Source organism: Lepisma saccharinum, chromosome 6 (assembly GCF_977018435.1).
Source record: "Lepisma saccharinum chromosome 6, izLepSacc3.1, whole genome shotgun sequence".
NCBI lineage: Eukaryota > Metazoa > Arthropoda > Insecta > Zygentoma > Lepismatidae > Lepisma > Lepisma saccharinum.
In genome coordinates this window covers 75,949,618-75,973,872 of record NC_139234.1, presented here as the reverse complement: position 1 = coordinate 75,973,872, position 24,255 = coordinate 75,949,618, and the positions used below count along the sequence as shown (strand labels likewise).

General features: G+C 38.6%; 1 protein-coding gene and 3 non-coding genes across 4 annotated transcripts in view; 2 read left to right on the top strand and 2 right to left on the bottom strand.

Annotated features, from left to right (window-relative positions):
• Positions 1-24,255, bottom strand: part of LOC145988888 (CUE domain-containing protein 1) — a 258,232-nt gene that overhangs the window by 113,685 nt on the left and 120,292 nt on the right. The window lies entirely within an intron of this gene.
• Positions 14,794-14,866, top strand: TRNAK-CUU (transfer RNA lysine (anticodon CUU)). The gene has a single exon. It is a non-coding gene; the product is annotated as a tRNA-Lys (tRNA).
• Positions 15,232-15,303, bottom strand: TRNAA-UGC (transfer RNA alanine (anticodon UGC)). The gene has a single exon. It is a non-coding gene; the product is annotated as a tRNA-Ala (tRNA).
• Positions 16,875-16,947, top strand: TRNAK-CUU (transfer RNA lysine (anticodon CUU)). The gene has a single exon. It is a non-coding gene; the product is annotated as a tRNA-Lys (tRNA).

Below are 24,255 nucleotides of genomic sequence, written 5' to 3'. Positions count from 1 at the left end.
TACAGTTCTTATTGCTTTAATACGTTCCTTAGGTACTTCCTTACTTTCTAATGCCTCCCATAGATATTTTCTAGGTACAGAGTCAAATGCCGCTTTCAAGTCTAGAAATGCTAAGTATATTCTTTTATTTTTGTCCAGCATTTTCCCCATCATTGTTCTTAATATAAAAATGTGATCTTGAGTCTGTCTCCCAGGTCTAAATCCAGCTTGTTCCTCTTCAAGTTTTCCCTCTATGATTTTTCTCAGCCTCCTTTCCAATATATTCATATACATCTTATATAGCACCGATGATAGACATATTGCTCTATAATTATCACATTCCTTATTACTCCCTTTCTTGTGTACTGGCACAATTATGTTCCTTTTCCACTCTTCTGGTATAGTCTTAGTTCTCCATACTTCCCTTAATATATTCAGTAGTATTTCAGCCATTCTTGGTCCTCCATATTTTATAAGTTCTGGTGCTATTCCATCCCATCCTGCTGCTTTCCCAATTCGTATCAGTTTAATTGCTTCTCTCACTTCATTCTCTGTTATCATCATATCTTCTTCTACATGCTCCTCCTCTTCTCTGTTTCTTATTCTCTCATCCTCCTCCTGTTCCTGTTCCTGGTCCTGCTCCTCATCTTGTTCTTGCTCATTTGTTCTATCCTTGAACTTTTCTTCATAGTATTTTCTCCATTCCTCCATCACATTCTCCATTCCTATGACTAGTACATTTTCCTTATTTCTTATAGCTCTTGCTGCTTTTCCCCATTTTCCTTTCAGGCTTTTGACCATATTCCAGAACTGCTTTCTATGTTCTACAAAACTTTGTTCAATATCATTTCCAAACTTCTTCCATGATTTTCGCTTTGCCTCCTCTACAGCCAATTTACTCTCATTTCTTTTTTGCACATATATTAACCTATGTTCCTCTGATCTTAATTCTAGGTAATTCTTCCATGCTTTCATTTTCTCTTTCACTTTCCTTTTTACTTCATCCGTCCACCAATTAGTTCTTTTCCTTTTTGTATTCACCCTAACTTTGCCACATACTTAAATTGCTGTATACAGTATCACTTCCTTAAATTTTTCCCGCATACTGTCAATTTCCATTCCTCTTATTTCCAATTCATTCAATTTTTCTTCTACTAGTTCCTTATACTGATTTCTCTTCTCTTCCTTAGCCAGCTGCTTTACTTGTATCTTTTCAAACTTCCTATCTCTTTCTCTATTATTCCTCTTAAATCTTGTTATAGCTATTAGCAGTCTGTGGTCAGTACTCAATTCAGCACCTCGAATTACCTTTACATCCATAAAGGCATATCGAAGTGCTCTTGCGTAAATTATGTAGTCTATTATACTCTTTGCCTCCCTTCCCTCAGCTTCATAAGTGATTTTATGAATTTTCTTATGCTGGAAAAAGGAGTTTCCTTGCAGCAATTGGTTCTCTACACAGAATTCTATTAATCTTTGTCCATTTTCATTTATCACACTTTCCCCTCCATATGGTCCCATACAACCATGTGACCTTATCCTATTGTTTCCAGTTCTACCATTAAGATCTCCCATCAATATTACCTTCCTATTCTCTTCATTCTCTTTATTCACTACTCTTTGTAATTGAGTATAGAAAACTTCTTTCTCCAATATGTCCTGATCATTTGTCGGGGCATAAACTTGTATTATTGCTATTCTTTCTTCCATTTTCAGTCTAACTACTATTATCCTTGAATTCACTGTTTCCCATGATTCCACCCTTTCTTCCATTTGCACATTAACTATTATTCCAACTCCCTCCTTAGCTCTTCTTCCTCTACCTACTCCAGCATATGTCAGCACATATCCTCTTTCAAGGCCCATTATACGACTGCCTTTCTTCCTTACTTCACTTACTCCTAGTACTGCTAGTTTATACTTTTCCATTTCTCCTACAATCTCCACTTCTTTTCCATTAATTGTTTTAATATTCCAAGTTCCAATTCGGATATTCCATTTCCTTGCTTGTCGTCTTCTACTAAATCCTTCCTTTCCGAGGCTACCTTTATTTCTCTGAATCCGCTAGTTTTAGTCTGGTGTGGGGGATTAGCCCAACGACCAGGCTGATTTTTATTTTCAGGGTTTTCTCCCATAACCTTTGGTGCTCCCATAACCCTGCAAGGCAGCAGTTGGTTTTGGATATTTGACGGAGATATCCAATCCGCTTCTTAGTGGCTCATATTGGCCACTAAGGTCGTAACTCTTCTTCTTCCATTGCTGTTGGGATTTTCTCTATGATCCTCTTCCGCCTCTGGAACCGTTGGTCTTCGCCCTCCGGGCCGGCTCTCTATATTTTAACCCCTAGAGAGAGGGTAGCCCAGTATTAAGCCCCCAGGTACTGGGCTCCCTGTTGGTCCACGGGTCCTTATTCTATATTCGGACCACCCCACCATATCTGGTGGGATCCCTCATCCGCCACCCGAGGGACGCGCCTGGTAGAGGTCAGGGTCCCCATGCCAGGGTGTATGTAATGCAATTGGAAAAATGAGCAATCTTTTGATCAACTAAGTCAACCTCGACAGTGTTTTGTTTCTTTATAACTTTTTCAAGTGCTATGTGTCATATTCTTTGTTTAACCTAATTTGTTGCTGTTTTCGCATGTATGAAGGAAGAACAACATGTCAATTTATAACTGAAACAGCATATTTTTCGATTTTCTATAAGTGTGTTAATCACAATGAAGCTACAGAGTTAACGTGTTCATATATTTTTTAAGAAATTGTATGTGAAAATTTTTCTACGTTACACATTTCACATGCTTTACCAGAAATTTATTTTTGTTGTTTTATATGATTTCTCCTTTGCATTTACAGTTGTATATAGGGGTGTGCGGGATCCCGAAAAAAATTTACGTCCGATCCCGATTTCAGGAAATGACTTACCCACTTTTCGGGATCCCGAGCAGTCGGGAAATACCGAATGGCCATTTTAAAAAGTCGTTAATTTTCGATGTTTTCTGCATTGTAAATTTCTGGAACTTGTCGCAAATTGTTAGTTTTTATTGCAGAAATGATAAAATAATCACAAAGTGAAAATTACGTGTAGAATTCGAGATTTTCAGAGCATCGGGAAATTTCGATCATTTCCCGTCCCGAAAATTTTACGACTTTGTCGGAAAATGGAGAGTATTTCCCGTCCCGAATGTCGGGATTAAAAAAATTCCCGATCCCGTCCCGACCAAAAATCTCACTAGATGGCATATCGGATAATTTTAATCGCGAATAGATAAGAATTTTCAAGAACAATATATTGAAAGCAAGAAAATACTTTCCAATTCGAGATTAAAATTACCACCTGAGCGCTAGTGTCGCTTCCAATATGGCCGCTCTATGTAGGATAAATCTTTGTTTACATTCAGCAGTAGCCTAGTACGAAATAGCAGCGTGTTGTCATGGTTGGTATGGTAGAAAACGTTTAAATTACGCGACATTTTAAATATTGCGAATGCGATGTGAATTCCAGAAACTCTAACGAAGGTGAAGCTGTGTTGAGAACGAAGCATTTAATTATGATAGGCAAAAAATAACACGGAAAACGCAGACGAAACTAATGTACACGCACTGGTTCTTCAAAGCAGTGCTGTATCATCTGCACTTCATGTTGTAACTGGGGTTCTCGGAAATAATTTGAAAATAAAGGAATTGAAATTGATCTCTACTTGAAAAGCTGGGACAGGAGAAAATTGCGAACATCTCATTGCAGTTCTTTCTCGAAAGAGTTGCTGGTTTAATAAATATTCACGATTCCATGACCAGTCTATCCTCACTGAAAAAGGACATCGTACTGAATGAAACAGCAACATTAGCATGTCTATTTTCATTTCCTGGTTACATTTGACATTAATTCTTTCTCAAACTATTTTCATCTTCTCTCTTAATCGACTTGCACCTGTTCCAAATTTCACACATACATAATACATGGACGCATTGGGTAAGCGCTTCATGACTTTTCGGGGGGAAAAAAGCTTTATTTATAAAGTGCAATTTAAAACTTTACTTTCATGGTGGTAATGTATATTTATCTCTCGAAAAATAATGTGAGCAGACTCGTGCATTCTTCGTAATTTCCTTGCCGAATTACAGTGTTATCCCCATGTCAATCAATTACGTTCTACTGATTTATTAACAAATTTCATTTTGTTGATTCCACGGGGTGGAAATACATGGAAACTTTTCATTTGTTCTGACCCATAAAACGATTTAGAGCACAAACAAAACTGAACATTAGACCTTACTCTTTCGCATATTCGCCATGCTTTAAACGACTTAACACAACGTATCCTACCTAGACTAGTTCCTGAATGTCCCACCAGATGGCATATCGGTTAATTTTAATCGCGAATAGAAACCAATTCATTACTTTGACTAATCGGTTCCGATAGACCAATCGGTTCCGATAGAGTGTCTAAAAACTCATATTGGCTATCGGAACCAATTGGAAATTTTTTCAGCTAGGCTCTCTCTCCTTCTTTCTCTCCCCCCTCTCTCTCCTCAAACAGTAATCACGCAGAAAATATTATTATTTTTACTTTATAAGTTGCACAGAGCTCCTTCACAAATTGCATATGAAAGCCGAAACTCAACCGTTTAAAAGGATATAATACGAGGGCCATACCACAAGTAATGAGCATATAATTTTTTGCATTCAAATCTGGTAACAGCAGAAGAATGAATTTTGTGTGGTAGGTGGCGGCATTTGTAACTCGTAACAAAATGGCGGACAATGTTATTTCGTTTCGTCAGCGTGCTATTATTGAATTATTGAAATTCTCGCTCCAGAAATTCACCAGAGACTTTAACTTGCCTATGAAAATGTGTGAATGATGTTAGCAGTGATAGAAGATGTGTGAAACATTTTAAAGATGTGAACACGTACATCCAAGATCCGTCTCGAAGCAGCCGCCCTCGAACAGCATCAACTGAATGCAATAAGCACAAGGAGAGGCCTAGAGAAATTGACCGGACACTGTACATCATACAGTGCACAAGCCCCGTCGTGCATTGCACGATAAACGTCCTGGAAGAAAGATCATCCTCCAGCACGACTGTAATCGGCCCCACTCAGATCATTTCAAATCGGAAGAAATTGACAAAATGAGGTGGGAAGGTCTTCAACACCCCTCCTACATCCCTCATCTGGCACCAACAGATTCGAAGGATCATATGCGAGGCCAACATTGTTGCAGAGTTGTTCGGACATCGCGCTACGACGCCAGGGGTCCCGGGTTTGAATCCTGGCCTGTGCAATGCAGTGGGCATGGATGTTTCTGAGTGTCCATTCATCAATTTCATCATATCATCACTCATCCCCAACTTCGCAAATTAGCAAAAGTGGCACAAAAAGCGAAGTAAAATAAAGCAAATCAATCAATCAACCAGCATTGTTGAGACAATGGAAGCAATTCAGAAGGAAGTGCGTCATTTTCTTCAGCAGTTTGGAACGGTGGGGAAAATATGTACGAAGAAATGGAGATTATGATGAAAATTGAACAAAATACTGTAGATTAAAATTATGTACTTGGTTTCTCAATACATCATTGTAATTGAGAGGAAATGTTGCTCTTTACTTTTTGTATGCCCCTTGTACGTACACAGTATTAACTACAAAGTGACCAGCTACAATATAGAACAGAGCGATTCATTGAAGTGTGGACAGGGACGTCGGAACGGGGGGGGGGGCAACTTGCCTTCCACTCATCAATAAGAGACAATATGGTCATTTTGCGCCCTAAAAAATGGGGCTATATTTTTCTAACTTATTTTTGATCCTGAAGAAATTTTGAGAAATATTTTTGCACTCGTTAAATAAACCTAGATTCAAGTTTCTGCTAACAGCAAGAACAGGAAGTACGTGACTGAGAGATCCCTGAGCAGATTACGAATGGCAGTTTGGTCTCTTCAAATAAAGTGGAACGTGAATTGTCTCCCCCCCCCCTTGCCCCTAGGAATTTGCTACTTCTGTTTTGAGTTCCACCAGGTTTTGTACGTACAAGCAAATACATAACACTACACTTATTTAAGCACAGTCCAATATTACACATACTTAAAACACAGTCCAAAACGGTATACTTTGACGATAATTCATATTAACTATTAGAGGTAAAGGTGGTATTATGAGCCCCCATTTTGTTTTGTATTTTTTAAAATTAGATTTTTAACCTTTTTGTTCAGATTCTTATGATAACTTTAACTACAACATTTCATACAACTATTGTTAAAATATAAACCAATTTGAGAAACTTTAAGGATATGAAAAAAATAAAATACAAAACAAGTCATTTTGTGGAAAAAAAAAGTTTTGTGCTGGTAATATGAGCCCCTAGGAAAAAATAATAGAATAACTGGTTTAGAAAAGTATATGACAAATTAAGTCATACAAACAACATTTTATTCATTACAAAACCTTAAAAAAAATTATGATGTGAAATATCATAAAAGAGTTCTTAACAAAATCATTGAAAAAATCATTACAAAACCAATGGAAAGGGTCATTAAGAAACCATTTAAAAAGTTTTATTTTGTTTTTTTGTAATGTCTATTTACAAAAGTCGCAAATGTAAATATCCTTCTCGCATCCAGCGCAGTCGTTGTGTGCCCACATTTCACAGATGAGACATTGCACCCACAGTTCTCCTCGGTTATCATCCGAAAATAGACCCTCGCAGAACAGACAAACTGCTTCTTCATCACCGGGATATTCCATTCCGATTGGTGTTTCTAAGACAGATTCCCCAGAATCGATATCTGATTCACAGTATTCCTTATCTGAATCTTGATGAAGCTTCGGTTTCACTGCATGCTTTGTTTTAGGTTCTGTTTCTTCAGTAGGCTGTTGATCATCTCTTTTCTATTTATCCTTCAGTTGTCTCTTCCCTTCAGCTGAGTCTGACTTCTTTCTTTTTTCTCCAGTAGCCAACAGAGCATCTTTGTACGGAGACGATGTAATCAAAGCTGCCTTGGAGGGTTTAGGACCTTTGTTAGTCACTTTCCTCTTTGGTTCGGGAACAGACCAGATATCTTTTGGAGACACAGTGTGTCCGGGAATCTTCTTCTCCTTATCTTTACACAGACCGGAAGACCCTGCCCATGCCAAATCTTCAGCAGCTGGTTGGAATCTTGTTACTTGCACATTCTCCAAAACTGGTGAACTTGCAGTTCCAGCGCCGTTTGATTCTACACTTTTAGTCGCAGATGCATTTTGATTATCTTCTTGTGGAGTTTCGGTACCTGTGTTTTGTCCTCTTACTGCATTGTTGGAGGATTTAGGTATTTTCCCTTTGCCTTTTCGCAGGGTGTCCAAATCCAGTACCTCTTGAGAGGAAGGTGCAAAGTCCACAGCAGAAAAAACATTCCGGTTACACGGATATAATCCTGTAACCTGAAACCCATTCACAGCAATGGATCCGGTCTGGCAAGTCAAATAAGCCTTTCCCAATAGTTCGGCAATATCATAGGGTCCAACAGGTCTCTCACTGTGAAGCATCCACTTACGTATGTTTTCACTGTAGTGATGTTTCAAAGCGCCAAGAAATGTTTTGTCAAGAGGCTGCAGTTTATGCGATGTGTGTGGGGGTAAACTTTAGTGTTGTCCACGGGACGAGACGGGACAGGCTTTTAAAAATTCGAGACGAGACGAGATTGACCATGTGTCCCGAGACAAACGAATATTTTCGAGACGTGACAGCATTTTCATGAGACGAGACAGGCCAAAGTCTCGTCTCGTGGGCAACACTAGTAAACTTACAATGGATATGCCATTTTCTCGAGCAAGATTCACAATGTCAATGTTTTTGGTGTGGGAGTTGTGGCCATCTAGAATAAGGAGCACAGGGTCATTTTTTGAGCGTTTAGTTTTGTCAATAAAGTGCGTTAGCCAGTCTGTGAAAATATTTGCTTGTATCCAACCGGACGGATGACATCTACCAATTGCCCCCGGTGGAGCGCCTTTCATGAGAAGCTCAGACATATTTTTCCTGGAAAAAATTAAGATAGGAGGTACAAAAGTTCCCCCTGCACTCATGCTCTACCAGCTAACCCCTCTTCTGTGAATGGATGATTAATTCCATTTCTTTCACACAGTTGGTAAGCTACTCTGCGAACATCTTGTCTGGTAAGACCATAGCATTTACTTTCCATGATAAGTAAATACTCGACTAATTCACTTTCCAGCTCCTCGCCCATTATAGGTTTTCTCCCTAATTTTGTTAAAGCGGCTTCTTCCGGTGATTTGTCAACTCGAACAAGTCTTTGAAGAGTAGGTCTTGGAACAAGAAACATTTTTGATGCCTTTTTCAATCCCATATCTTTGTTTCTTACAGCCTTGATCGCCTTAACCATATCTTCAGTATTCCAGTTTTTTCTTTTGGTCTTGTTTTTTGGACCTAGCACTTTTCGTGGCATCTGAAAAGACAAAGTTGAAAACACTCCTGTAGTGTATATAATATGAGCCCCTTAAAATTTGGGGGCTCATATACCAAGCACGATGGAGGCTCATTTTACAACCCTCGCCATATTGGAATTGAAACACGCATAACGAATCTTTGTTACTTGCAAAATTACATAGTATCTACACAAAAACAATCTTTTAAACATGCTTTATCCAATGCAATAATGCACTAGGATGAGTTTAAATGAATAAGTACTGCAATTAAAAGCAAAACACTTACCTTTCAAAGTTTTTCAGATCGAGAAAACAAAAAGAACACGTTCACTCATAAACTATCAGCTGCAACTGAACGAGAACTCTCTGGCGGCAAAAGGCGTTACTAAATTAGCAGTTCAAATCATCGCCACCAGGCTGAAGCCACTCCATGAACAGATATTGGGGGGGCTCATAATAGCCTATATGAATGGCTCATAATACCACCTTTACCTCTACGTTAAATCATTTTTGTGGCTTACGTCCTTCTATCATTCTCTGCACCCCCCCCCCCCTTTATTAGGGAAGTCAAACATTTAATTTTCATTATATAATATTTGTAACTTTAACAATTTTTCGAACGTCACAATTGAGGAAGAGACATGAATTTCAGGTGGCAACTTGTTCCAAAGGCCTGCTGAGGTAACAGTAAAAGACTTTGCATAAAAGTTGGATTTGTGGAGTGGAATGGAGAGCAGAAACCTCTCGCGCGATCTGGTGTTGCGGCTGTGAAAGTCGGAAAGATGTTGAAATCGGTTATAGAGATATTGCGGGTCTTTTATTTGGAGGATTTTGTACAGTAAAATTAACTTATGAAAATTACGTTTATCACTTAATTTAAGCCACTCGACCTTCGCAAAGTACGATGTCAAATGCTCTGAATATTTTAGATCGAAAACGAAACGAATGCAGGTATTTTGAATTCGCTGCAGTCGTTTAGCTTGCTCGTGATTGACATCCAAGAAAGCAATGTCGCAATAGTCAACAATGGGAAATACAAGAGACTGGACCAGTTTAATTTTTATGCGTTCAGGGAGGAAGTTTTTGAGCCAATAGAGTGAATGCAATGCACCGAAAGTTCTTCTAGATACAGAGTTAACTTGCTCTGCCCAGGTGAGATGTTGGTTGAGTATCACACCCAGATTCTTAACAGTAGTGGAGAAGGGCAGATGAATATCATTTACGTTGAGTCTAGGGAGGCTAGATTTATCTATTTTGCTCAAAATTCTAGGGGAACCTACAAGAATACACTGGGTTTTAGTCGGGTTTAGATGGAAGCCATGGTGTGCAGACCAAGTACTTATTTGTTTAAGGTCATTGTTCACAATTTCTATTGCATGCAGTATTTCTTGCGGGGGGAAAGAGAAATATAACTGAAAATCGTCGGCTGTTGAAGGGGCACTAATGAAAAGAGCAATTACTTCGAGACTCGAACCTGCAACTTTTGGAAGTTGCCAAGGCAGCAGTATGTGAAGTCTTATTGTATGTATTATACAGGGTGATTCAAAAAAATGTTAACACTATATGGGAAATTGAAAATTTGCTTAAAGGAAGAAACTTTGCTGCAATGACACGAATTTATTCATGTTTAGTGTGTTATACAGTATGTTTAGTGTGCAAACATGGGTGTTACAATAAACGTAGACGGTACATTATTTCCCATGTAGTGTTAAAAAATTTTGAATCACCCTCTATATACAGGGTAGACCATTTACGTTCATAACTCGACAAAATATCTTACAAGCTAAGCGTTTTCGAAAAAATGTTTCAAGTAAAAGTTAATCGGCTTTAAGGGGGGGGGGGAATGCCATTTTAGTAGGCGGCCATTTTAAAGGTCACACAATTTTTTTTTAAAATGGAAACCTAATATATATTTTTTTTCTATTCATCTTACAAAAATAAACAACTTTTGTAGGAATGCTCACGGGTCTGAGTGTGGATGATCCTTTCTGAGTGCACTTTCACAAATTTCATGTTCTCATCATTCATCCCATAGTCGCAATTAGGCAAAAATGTAAGAAAACCAACGTAAATAAGGGAAATTTACAATTTAAGCATATTTTAACTATGCTTACCTAACCTAACCTAACCTAACCTAACCTTCCCGGAAATGGTCCGTGGGGCTATCGTGAATGGTTTTTGGGGCTATCGTGAATGGTTTTCGGGGCTATCGTGAATGGTTTTTGGGGCTATCCGTCAATGGTTCGTGGGGCTATCGTGGATGGTTTTTGGGGCTATCGTGGATGGTTTTTGGGGCTATCCGTCAATGGTTTATGATGACACGAAGGTAGGTATTTTTCGGTTAAGAAGGTTGAAACACTGCATAACCACTCCAAATCGACAAAACACAAGCACGACTGCACGCCATATTGTCTGTTACCCAAGCATAACAAGGAAGACAAATAATGACTTGTAATATGAAAAGTTGACACTATTGTATGGAAAAAGGCATACCTTCACCTTAAAGAATCTTCCGCAAAGCAGAATATGTAAGTATCAATGCTAAAATTAAGTAAATAAACGAGTGAGAGGTATTCGGGCCTTATCAGACAAGTACCGTTATTCTATATTACTAATGTATCCTGATTTTGTGTGTAGTAAAGGAAAATACAAACACACCAAGATATTTTTTAAACGAATATACATTTAGCAGTTGTCATCTTTAAAAGTAACGCTTTCACTCATTCTTATTGGTAGCCTTTGATGTTTTTAATCATCTTGTTTTTAACTTCCCTCAATTCGAGATCGAAACCGATATCTATCTATCTATATATATATATATATATACATATATATATACATATATATATATATATGTAGATCTATATGCATTTACAATCGAGCCCGAGGCACTGCAAAGTCTCCAGTCGATGTGATTAAATCCATGTGATTTAATGACGTAAATGATTTTTGTGATTTGTCACTCCAGCTACTATGAAGTGAGATAGTTTTTGTTACATTTGAACAACATAAATTAAAAAATACCAAAAACGAATTTCAATTTTCGGAAAACTGACTGTATTTTCCCTGCTTTTCTCATTAATGACAAGGGTGACCGCAGAGGGGGCCCGGAGGAGGCACTTGCCCCTCTGATATATGTATTACGAAGACTTCACATAATCCGATTGGTGATTTTGTATAGTAAACACATGGATGAGAGGTGTCATGAAAGACAGCAGAGTAAGTGTAATCTGTACATTGTGAAAAAAAAAGTACAAAAAGACAAATAACTATTCATCAACAGAGCGAAAGATGTTTATGGAAAGGAAGGAAGTCGAATCCAGTTTTAATTTAAGTAGTGAACTTGGGTCTGAACATGAGAACAACGTCAAGGTATTTTTAATTCACTTTTTCAATTTTGTGATTTGTAAAAAAGATATTAATAACTAAGGTAAAATGTGAGTTTTTATGACTGAAGAACAAGATGTCATATCTTACTCTGCTCCCAGTGCTCGAAGTGGAAATTCCTAAATTGGGCTGGGGGCGCTTTGCCCACTTTGGTGAAAGTTAGGAAGATGCCTGTGTGGATCGACATGAAGAAAATTCATGCCTTCGCAAAATTATCCTAGAGGTGGGATCATCTTGATCTTTAGCATCTCTTTCCCTTTCCAATATTTTCTGTTTCTATTCGCTTTTTTTTCTTTCTCCGCTTTTCCTATGTCTTCTTTTTGTTTATCTCCCTCTTATATATTTTGCTTGTCTTCTCCTTTCTCTTTTTTTACTATTCCCTTGTCTTCCTTTTGTTTCTATCTCCTTTTTCACTGTACTACTTTCTGCTTCTTTTCTCCCCTTTCTCTTCCCTCTGTTTCTTTCTCTCTTTCTATTTCTCTCCATTATTTTCTGTCTCTCCTTCCCTTTTTCTTTCTCTGCTTTTCCTTTGTCAACTTTTGGTTTCTTTCTCTCTTTCACTCCACTACTTTTGCCTCCCCTCTTCTCTTTCTTTTCTCCTGCTTTTCTTTTGTCTTATCTTTGTTTCTCTCTACTATTCTCTGTCTCTCCTTCTCTTTTTTCTTTCTCTGCTTTTCCTTTGTCACCCTTGTTTCTTTCTCTCTCTCTTTCACTCCACTACTTTTGCCTCCCTTCTTCTCCTTCTCTTTCCCTACTATTCCTTTATCTTATTTGTTTCTATCCACTATTTTCTGTCTCTCCTCATTTTCTTTCTCAGATTTTAGTTTGTCTTATTTTTGTTTCTCTCCTATCTCTATCTGTTTCTCTTCGTTTCTCCCCGCTTGTCACTCCTCGGAGTTTCCCATTTCTCTCCCATCTCTCTCCCATCTCTCTCTCTTTTCTTCTTTATTTCCCTATCATCCTTTTTACCTCTGTTTTCTTCTCTTCTTCCTCTCGCTCGTTCTCTCGCCATATTTTTAAAATTATTTCACATCATATTCTCCTCTTTATGTAGTACATTTTAACACATTTTTTCTTGAACTCTAAAACCGAATTCAGCAACAGAGCAGTTGATCAATTCTTAATGTGCATGTAATACATGTTTGGGTTTCATGATATCATTCAAGAATATTTCATACATTTTCTTCTCTGCGCGTACATTCCAGCTACTGTGAAGTGTACTCAACCCTTCCCTTCTTGATTTCTACTTACAATGTCACGAACTTGCCCCGTTGAACAAGAAAGATACAATTTCAATATCTGGATCCCCTGTAGCAAAATTCTACAATGTAAACTGCGACAAATACACATGGAATCTCCTGTTAGGAAATAGAAAACCCTATTTACTCTTCCCTAAGGTCTCCAACTCCCTTGAGGCTAAACTTCAGACAATATTCTCCTACCTGATCCTCTTTCAAGTGTCAATCCGTCATGAACTCCAGATTTACAGGTCCTTCCAGGTTTCATTAATACGGAAGGCCAACGCACTTGACTTGCCATTGGAGGATTATTAAATTTGATGCAATCAAAAAGTTCGTTGTAACTGGTTGTGAGAAATTAATTTTCTCCCGTCGTATTGCGAGCTTAGAAATGTTTCAAAAGCAGAAGTCACACAGGGGAATATATTTTGTCAATTTGTCATGAATTGAATTGTTGCTTTAAGTCAACTTTACGCACAGATAGGCTAATCGGGACTGGAACTACAGCTTAAAGTTGAATCCGAAACACTAGGTGCCTCCAACGGGAATCGAACACGTGACCCCTTGATTACAATTCTACGACGCTACCACTGCACCATCGGGAAGAACTCACACGAGAATAGAATGTTTCACAATAGCGAAAGCAATCACTTGGGAGGTGTAAATTTTGGAGGAAAGCCTTATTGTTCAGATGACAGAAAACTTGTAATTAAAGCAATTGGAGGATATAAAAAAGACCATACACTTTCTTTTATTTAACGTCGCTTCGGACTTTGTCAGTTATTCGCAAGAAATTCACTCAACTCTTTTGGTCACACGGTGGCATATAGTTATTGTGAGAAATATGGGGTATACAGGGTGTATCATAAGTAATGGCCCAAACTGACACAGTAAAGTACACGATCATAGAAGCAAGAAAGTCTCAGTAAACATGGGTTCGCAAACGAGCTGTTTTCGAAATAATTGCGAATGTGTGGTTACAAGCCGCCATTGACTTCATTGTTTGTAAACGTCGTCCCAGTTGGTAAAATGATAATAATACAGTAAGAAAAGTCATTGGAGATCTCATTGAACATTTTATTTACTTTAACAACCGTTAGTATGTTACATGTTACAATTACTGCACACTGGTATGTACGTACTCAGTAAGTATGGCGGGGCGTCAAGTTCTCGACTTTCTACATAACCACAAGCATTCTATTGCTAGGGTTCTCTGTGATTGCCTATTCATCCAATTCCTCCAACCACACACTTCGCCGCGATTTAACAATTGTGGCAGGAAAAGCACGCTTCAAATCAAAATTACCATCATCTTCTTGCTTGTGAAGATGAATCCCCAATGACAAACTTGATATGCTAGAATTTGTGATTTGCAAACAAGGGTATGTATTGCTTAGAGCCATTTAATCCAAAACCGTCTTCACCTATGTTCCCCTGAAAGATGTTAATCTTGAGTAGTGTGTGTCAAATAAAGCAATGCTCCTGTTACTGACGCTTGCTTTGATAACATCTTTTTATTTCAGTTCACGCAGGCGATGTAGAAGAAATAAGGCAGAATGACGTAAGCAGGCACACCCAGATTACAGAGGCAAAAAAGTGCCTCTTTAGCGAACTGTGTCCTTCCATCTTCTTGTAATTGCCCACTACACGACATGCTGTTGGAAGATATACTGGACGGATTCGATTGTGTGAAGAATGGTATACGCTTTCAGATTCTGTTGCAAATGGAATGCAATGATATTCCTGACAATTCCAAAGTCGCAACGGAGCCCGGCTAGCTCAGTCGGTAGAGCATGAGACTCTTAATCTCAGGGTCGTGGGTTCGAGCCCCACGTTGGGCGTTACTTTTCAGCTTGAACACTTCCTACGTACGACAATTTCGTGTAAATACGAATGTCTTCTTGTATACTGGTTTGAACAAAAATAAACATATTCAAAATAACAACCGCACTTAACAATATTCTATTCCAAAGCCGTTCGACTATTTAAAATTCCACGGGACGGGACGATATTAACACTCATTGTTTGCAAGTCTAGGAAAGCCTTAGGTATTTGAATCTACGACGAACTTTGTACCATGCAGCGTTGGTAACAATTTCTCAATGACCTCTCTCCAGTACAGTGGAAGAGTTTGTTCGGAATCACCTTGGGACGTGAACGAGCTTCTCGCAGCAACGACGCTGATAATAGGTAAAATGAAGAAAAATGGAGATGCCGGGGATCGAACCCGGGGCCTTTCAGATGCAAAGCGAACGCTCTACCACTGAGTTACATCCCCGATTACTTTCAAACTACACCTACAATATCACACTAAGCTTTTCATTTCCCGACAATACAAGTCACGAAAGCAGATTAACATTTCGTTGTCAAAGAAACCTTTATGCAACATTTCGTTGTCAAACAACTCCTTCTGCACCAATAACACAACTGATTTCAGACCGTGGATTTTCATTCGACAGCAGCTGCTGTCTTGTACATGAATGCTTCCACATTCACGCGTTATTTTGAAAGTATAACCGTTACATCAACGGAATTTCACGTTTCTAGTTTTTACAAAACCAGCTTCCCCATTTCTTCCTACGTATGCCAACGTAGTGCACTTTTTGGTAGAGAGAAAATTGCTTACTTAAGCCATAAGGCTTGTTCTTCGAGACTCTCTCACTTCTAATCGGTGCGAATATTAGACGTCAATCCAAGTGTGACTTCAATCAGTCCATTCTTCAAACACATTCGCTCCCGCAAATCATCCGGATCGTAAGGATGAGACAACAAAACAGTATGTTTTGAACTCTTCGGAAGTAAAAATCTCTCGGGCGCCTACTAATGAGCACTGATCTTCTCGTTGGAAATTCAGCCAAACAACATGATCAAATTAAACACAACAGAACAAAATATTATAATGAAGTGTCATTTTAAGCAATTTCTTTTGGTGATGATCAATCGCGGTTAATACGTACCTACTGGAATCGCTTTACCCGACTCTTTAATTTCCTGCCCTTCTTTACCTATAATTGATATGGGTAATAATTTCACCACACTCTTGACCTGATAGATCCGGTTGTGGAAGTAAAGTTGACAGGTTGTAATCTTCAAATCATCCAACGATGTAAGAAACTAATGTGACTGCCTTCAGGCTGCTATTGGGAAACTCTATTCCCATTGAAGAGAAAATGCTACTCGTGAAACGAAACATTCTATATGTGATTCTTGTTTCGAATTGTACTCAGTAAGTATGGCGGGGCGTCAAGTTCTCGACTTTCTATATCACCACAAGCATTCTATTGCTAGGGTTCTCTGTGATTGCCTATTTATCCATTTCTTCCAACCACACACTTCGCCGCGATTTAACAATTGTGGCAGGAAAAGCACGCTTCAAATCAAAATTACCATCATCTTCTTGCTTGTGAAGATGAATCTCCAATGACGAACTTGATATGCTAGAATTTGTGATTTGCAAACAAGGGTATGTATTGCTTAGAGCCATTTAATCCAAAACCGTCTTCACCTATGTTCCCCTGAAAGATGTTAATCTTGAGTAGTGTGTGTCAAATAAAGCAATGCTCCTGTTACTGACGCTTGCTTTGATAACATCTTTTTATTTCAGTTCACGCAGGCGATGTAGAAGAAATAAGGCAGAATGACGTAAGCAGGCACAACCAGATTACAGAGGCAAAAAAGTGCCTCTTTAGCGAACTGTGTCCTTCCATCTTCTTGTAATTGCCCACTACACGACATGCTGTTGGAAGATATACTGGACGGATTCGATTGTGTGAAGAATGGTATACGCTTTCAGATTCTGTTGCAAATGGAATGCAATGATATTCCTGACAATTCCAAAGTCGCAACGGAGCCCGGCTAGCTCAGTCGGTAGAGCATGAGACTCTTAATCTCAGGGTCGTGGGTTCGAGCCCCACGTTGGGCGTTACTTTTCAGCTTGAACACTTCCTACGTACGACAATTTTGTGTAAATACGAATGTCTTCTTGTATACTGGCTTGAACAAAAATAAACATATTCAATATAACAACCGCACTTACCAATATTCTATTCCAAAGCCATTCGACTTTTTAAAATTCCACGGGACGGGACGATATTAACACTTGTTGCTATCAAGTTTGCATGTCTAGGAAAGCCGTAGGTATTTGAATCTACGACGAACTTTGTAACATTGAACATTTCAACGACTATGATGCAGCGTTGGTAACAATTTCTCAATGACCTCTTTCCAGTACAGAGGAAGAGTTTGTTCGGAATCACCTTTGGACGTGAACGAGCTTCTCGCAGCAACGACGCTGCTAATAGGTAAAATGAAGAAAAATGGAGATGCCGGGGATCGAACCCGGGGCCTTTCACATGCAAAGCGAACGCTCTACCAATTTTTTTTTTTTTTTTTAAAGGAAAGCCCCTATGCGGAAGCTTCCCCCATCACACTTCATTCACTCATATCATTTCATTCATATTTCAATTTCAAGACTTTTCAGGACAGACAATCACAAACATCCATGGCCGAGCCGGGAATCGAACCCGGGACCCCTACCACTGAGCTACATCCCCGATTACTTTCAACCTACACCTACAATATCACACTAAGCTTTTCATTTCCCGACAATACAAGTCACGAAAGCAGATTAACATTTCGTTGTCAAAGAAACCTTCATGCAACATTTCGTTGTCAAACAACTCCTTCTGCACCAATAACACAACTGATTTCAGACCGTGGATTTTCATTCGACAGCAGCTGCTGTCTTGTACACTTCACAACATCTTATTTGACCGCCCTGAAAAATTTCAAGTCCGGAATTCGTAAATTTGGCAGCATAGCGCTTCAGAGCCAACTAAGAGTAGCCAACTTTGTAACATTTCTTCTTCCTGAATGAAAACGCTCGTGATTTCTTTTTCACTCTTTCACATTCCATAAAGTAAATATACCCTAAAGCAGTAATAAAATATATGAGTATGAAAAAAATGTTAAGTAGAAATACGAATGTTGGAAATATTTCAAGATTCTTCGTTCTGAATTTTAAAATAGGAAAATGTATGTGCATTGTGAAACACTGAACAGGTTCTCATCCACCTCTAAAGAATTGCGGTCACATTTGAATGCAAGAAGGCAAATTTATGATGATTTTATGCGAAATGTTTAGTAAAGATACTTTGCACAACACGAAACGATTCTGCAAAGTGTGTCTTTTCCTTGGTTCTTGGCGAAAAATGGTTCGAAACTCCGGCACAATTTTGCTTCAACTGAGATTAACGTGTTTTAGTGAGCTTTCTGTTAGCATTATTCTGGAGTAGTTGGTTAGATGGTCCTCCTCCGTAGTCGAGCGGGTTAAGGCGTTCACTCGTCTTGAGATCGCTCGCTGCGGGACGGCGTAGGTTCGAATCCGGCTCTGGTCGGAATTTATTCGGCCTACGTATAGGGCCGGTGGCAACTCACCATCGTGAGGAAATTGGGAAGCTCCGAGTGAGTGAGCGTAACCCGGTCGAGAAGACCTACAGTAAACGGCTGGGGGTTCGTCGGGCTGATCACCCGTCACCCCTTTACTGGTCTAAGAACTCCACGCTCCAACAAGGTGACGGCGGAACAGTGTGGGAGGGAGACCAGCAGTCGGTAGGTAAGCCAAGGCCCTTCAAGGTGCTGTAGAGCTGTGGGTTAAGTTAAGTTGGTTAGATGACACCCTTTCCTTATTATTTTTTCCTTTTTATTTACCGAGTACGAAGTGTTCTAATAACGTAATATAATATTATATGATGTTACTGTAAATATTTATGCGATGCATACTCAGTGGCGGCGATTGGGTTTCAAAACTGATGGGGCAAGGTGGGGGGAGGAGGCAAGGACAGTTCCTTTCCCTTGGTAGATAATGTTTAGCATAGTGCTGGGTCATCTGCCCCTCCACACTCCCTAATCGTCGCCACTGTGCATGCCTCAAGTAATGCTTCAACTAATGTTCTTAATCTTTCAGTGATTGGCAGGATTTTAGGAAATACTTTTCCTTTCATGCAGCTGTTATAAGTTAACACATATTAAGAACTTACATGCCAAATTTCTCCATCTCCAAATGATGGACATATATCGCATAAATATCAACGGAAATATCCAAGAAACGTAGATAAGCATTCTCGTCCAAAGCCGTTTACTTCCCGAAAAATATTTTGCAAAGAAGTAAGTTTGAAACGATGACCTTCCATTCCATAAGCAAACGATCCCCCTACACTACACGGTTCACGTTATTTTATGCACTCGGTTCGGATCTCACTTTAAACTATAGGTCCAGTCCCGATTAACCTTACTTTGCATAAAGTTGACTTAATACACCAAATCAACCAATTCATCTCCTTTCAGAGTGGGCCTTCTATGATACTGTAGTCTACCAGCATCCGAAAATACAGTTCTGCTTCGCCTACACCAGAGTGTAATTGCATTTAATATTGTGACTAATTTTACTTTAAAACTAAAGATCAAAGCAATAATAGGGTCCCTCAAGTGTGCATCGTACTCATTTTTTAAATATTCTAATATCAACGGTATCTGTCCAGCAAACAAAAAAAAGGAAAAAAAGAAAGAGGAGAGGGTGGGATTTGAACCCGCGACCTTTCACGTTTGATGAAAACTAAGGATGGTAGCGCCTAACCAACTGCTCTACGTTAACTTAATGACGTTATACCCTTAAAAACATGACGTTTATGAAGACTCCCACCTTCCTGTGTTTCAAGCACATTTTCTCGACAAGTCGTGTAAAATATATGTTTTTGAGAACTGTTCGATATTATGCAAGGTATTGTAAATAAAATGTCGCATAAACTCCTCACAAATTTGCTTCTTTCTGCACAAACGTGATGGCAATTTCCTCCAGGTGGAGAAAAACTCTATTCAGTGTTTCAAACCCCCACAAATTTCAAGTCGAGCAAGCAGAATCGTAAATATCCTTCAAGGTTCATTTTCCAATTTATTATTTCTGTTTGATTGTGTCTTATAATAGTGGTTTATAGTTTCTAAGTTCATGGAAAGTGTTAAATTGAAAACCTATCACCGCAGCGTTTTTCGTCTAGTGGAAGGACCTACTCAATGTTGGCTACTCTCACCTGGAGCTGAAGTGCAATGTTGCTAAGTTTACGATTTCGGGACTTAGAATTCTTTCGGGGCGGTCAAATAAGATGTTGCGAAGTGTACACTTCGCAACATCTTATTTGACCGCCCTGAAAAATTTCAAAGTCCGGAATTCGTAAATTTGGCAGCATGGCGCTTCAGAGCCAACTAAGAGTAGCCAACTTTGCAACATTTCTTCTTCCTGAATGAAAACGCTCGTGATTTTTTTTCATTCTTTCACATTCCATAAAGTAAATATACCCTAAAGCAGTAATAAAATATATGAGTAGACAAAAAAATGTTAAGTAGAAATACGAATGTTGAAAATATTTCAAGATTCTTCGTTCTGAATTTGAAAATAGGAAAATGTATGTGCATTGTGAAACACTGAACAGGTTCTCATCCACCTGGAAAGAATTGCGGTCACATGTGAATGCAAGAAGGCAAATTTATGATGATTTTATGCGAAATGTTTAGTAAAGATACCTTGCACAACACCAAACGATTCTGTAAAGTGTGTCTTTTCCTTGGTTCTTGGCGAAAAATGGTTCGAAACTCCGGCACAATGTTGCTTCAACTGAGAGCAACGTGCTTTACTGAGCTTTCTGTTAGCAATCTCCTGGAGTAGTTGGTTAGATGACAGCACTTTCGTTTTTTTTTTACTGTTTTCGTCAAGATCGAAACATCGTAGGTTCAAATCCCACCCTTTCCTTATTATTTTTTCCTTTTTATTTACCGAGTACGAAGTGTTCTAATAACGTAATATAATATTATATGATATTACTGTAAATATTTATGCGATGCATGCTCAGTGGCGGCGATTGGATTTCAAAACTGATGGGGCAAGGTGGGGGGAGGAGGCAAGGACAGTTCCTTTCCCTTGGTAGATAATGTTTAGCATAGTGCTGGGTCATCTGCCCCTCCACACTCCATAATCGTCGCCACTGTGCATGCCTCAAGTAATGCTTCTACTAATGTTTTTAATCTTTCAGTGATTGGTAGGATTTTAGGAAATACTTTTCCTTTCATTCATCTGTTATAAGTTAACACATATTAAGAACTTACATGTCAACTTTCTGCATCCGGAAATGCAGGACATAAATCGCATAAATATCAACGGAAATATCCAAGAAACGTAGATAAACTTTCTCGTCCAAAGCCGTTTACTTCCCGATAAAGATTTTGCAAAAAAGTATATTTGAACCCATGACCTTCCATTCCATAAGCAAACGATCTCGCTACACCACATGGTTCACGTTATTTTATGCACTCGGTTCGAATCCCACTTTAAACTGTAGGTCCAGTCCCGATTAGCCTTACTATGCATAAAGTTGACTTAAAACACCAAATGAACCAATTCATCTCCTTTCAGAGCGGGCCTTCTATGATACTGTAGTCGGCCAGCATCCGAAAATACAGTTCTGCTTCGCGTATACCAGAGTGTAATTGCATTTAATATTGTGAGTAATTTTACTTTAAAACTACAGATTAAAGCGATAATAGTGTCCAGAAAAAGAACCTCAAAGTAGATCTTCACACAAAGTATTTTAATCCATTGTCAAACATTTCAGTTACGAATAATATTATGCTTTTCCATTGACCGTATTTCCGATTCATGGTGAATTTGCTAAAAGGACCATGTCAAGAAATCTAAATATGTAAGTTTTACTAGTAAATGCATTTAAAATGCACGAAACAACAGGGGAGGAGAAAAATAAATCTAAAAAATAAGTAAAAATGCAACAAAAACTGTTAAAAATACTGACAAATAAACTAAAAGCCAAAAAAGGCTGAAAATGCAAAAAAAAAAAATATAAAATAGAAAGTGTTTTTCTGCTCTAACTGAATGGAAACGGACATGATATCAGGTTTAGCATTGTTTTTAAGGGTCAGAAAAAAAGTTAATATTTCATCAACTTCTGGACCCTAATTAGTAGTTATGACCATTGAAAAAGTTGGAGGTAGCTTACTTAAAATTTTCGTGCTGAGGGATCGTAACGTCCCTCCCATATATATCCACTTCATAATAAAGAAAAACATGAAGTTCATATTTCGAAAATGACCTGGATTTTTCCACCACGGAAATATGTTTTTCATAGTTTGAAGTTCGTAAGTATGGACATTTTCACTGAATTTTTTTTACAACAATTTTAAAAACTACACCCCGGAAAAAATACCCCTGCAAGTTCTCGCCTTTCTCTGCGTCCAGTTTAAGGCAAAAACGAGACTTCCAAAGTTGTGAGGTTAACGTTGCGCTGAAAACACGCTGCCGCCATGTTAATACGTCACTACTTACGAGATAGCTCGTTTGTCGTCTGCTTCGAGCGTCCAGTTTACCCGGGGTAGCCCACGGTGAGCGAACACGTGCAGCAGTTTTACAAATCTGTACAGATTTAAATAATTGAAGAAGGAGGGATAGTGGAAAGAAATGCTATGCTTTGTAATTATCATTCTTCTATGAAATATCACTGCTGCTCACGTGCAAGATAAATGAAAGGGTTCTGCTGCCTGCGTGTTCTCAGAATGCGAAAAATATTGTTTGTAAAATTTGTTGATGACCAAACTTACTTAGTTTATGTATAATTATTACAAGGAAATAGTGTATATAACCATGGGCGTATTTAAGGGGGTTTAACGGGTCCCTTCCCCTTTTGGTTCAGTAAAGTTACCACATTACCTGTTCTATCTGCTTGTTCATAAGATTTCTTCGAACTTATTTCATTCTCTTAAATTAGAGACGTATAGGACGGGATACTAATGGGAAGGAAATTACGTAATTCCACACACCAGATGGGACTGCAGGCCAAATGTCTGCAATTTCCTAATAGTTTCGGAATTCCTGCGATAAGAAACAGCATTGAGACTGTCAAATCAGTTATTTATTCCTCCTCGAGTCATCTTGAACAAGCTTCCGGCCAGCAGTGTCCTGGATTTTCACTTACGAAATAAAGCAACCCTAATCATACCAAAAGAAGAACGTGAAACGCCCATGTGTATAACATTAAATCCCATACTGAAATAGTACGATATATTTCGAATTTTCTACTGCGAAAAAAGCCGTCACTTCTCTTTACCCCGAACGCATTAATTGGTTGGTTTACAACCTCACTACTAAGGATCCTATCGAGACGAGAAATGGTAGCCTTGGTCTCGTTCTCGTTGAGGGTTCTAAATGTCTGTCTCGTGTTTATTTGTAAATGTCTCTTTTACAGTCTCGTCTCCATTTATAAACATCCGTCTCGGTTTCGGAGTGCAATTCTCGTTCTCGTATCAAGTCTCGAAAAATATAGAATTAACGTATGCAAAGGCTTATCGTGCAAACTTTCATAGTGCATACATATTAAAAATACAAAAAAACAACTTTTCTTCATGATCTTTTTTTGTTTGTTTGACTCCTCATTTCAACGCTACGAGCCCTCGAAAACTGGATATTATTAACATGAGCTACCTGGAGAAGAGGTAGCGTGCATGATTCTTACGAGGAAGGTCGTAGGTTCGATTCTCCACCTAGGCAGGATTTTTTTCAGGAGTATATCGTTGGGTGTAAAGTTTATCCACCGGACTAAGAAGTTAACATTGGTCTCTGTATTTCACGAGAGGAAAGGAAATAGTAAGAGAAAGTTATTTCGATGATAGGAGGAAGTCACATGCCACGTGGAATGCACAGAATCAAGTTACATAGAGCTAAGTCTGTAATGGTGATTTCGAATATTGCAAAGTTAGTGCGTAAAGTTTGTTATATCTGATACTCGTACTTTCTGTTCAAAGAAGACAAACATTTTAGATACAAAGCAGTGAGGAATGAACGATCATTATGAGGTTTTGAATTTTTTGTTTGTCACTCACTATATAAATACTTATTAGTAGTTTCTTATCGAATCGGCCTTCGTCGCAATAACAATTTATTTATGTTAATTAGCGACTTACTATTAGTTTTGGACGCATGGTAAGATGGTGGTGAGGGGATTGACAACAGTCATTACGAAGGAAAGGACATAAAACTACAAATGTTAGCAATTTGAACTCATTAAACGCTCTCCTTCGTTACAGTACTGCACTACATCACTACTTAACATAACTGTATATCTTTTTTTTAGTATATCGAAATCAAATAGTCAATGTTTTAGGTGTCAGTGAAGAA